Source organism: Arvicanthis niloticus, chromosome 7 (genome assembly GCF_011762505.2).
Source record: "Arvicanthis niloticus isolate mArvNil1 chromosome 7, mArvNil1.pat.X, whole genome shotgun sequence".
Lineage (NCBI taxonomy): Eukaryota > Metazoa > Chordata > Mammalia > Rodentia > Muridae > Arvicanthis > Arvicanthis niloticus.
The window spans coordinates 87,372,237-87,372,449 of NC_047664.1; positions in this window are offsets into that span (position 1 = coordinate 87,372,237).

Here is a 213-nt window from a genome sequence, read left to right on the forward strand (position 1 = left end):
TTAGCCTAGAAGCAAATGATAAAGTAATAATTATAACAATATTTTGCCTAGCAATATATAAAGGACAAAAGAGAAAAGGAATCCTTTATAAGGCAAGCACTGCCTGCCTTTTTTTCTGAAGCCTCAAGACTGCAGATGCTGAGAAGCAGACAGAGCTGGACAGGCAGGAAACAGAGCTACTTGGTACGTTATCATTCTTTCAAAGTCCAAAGG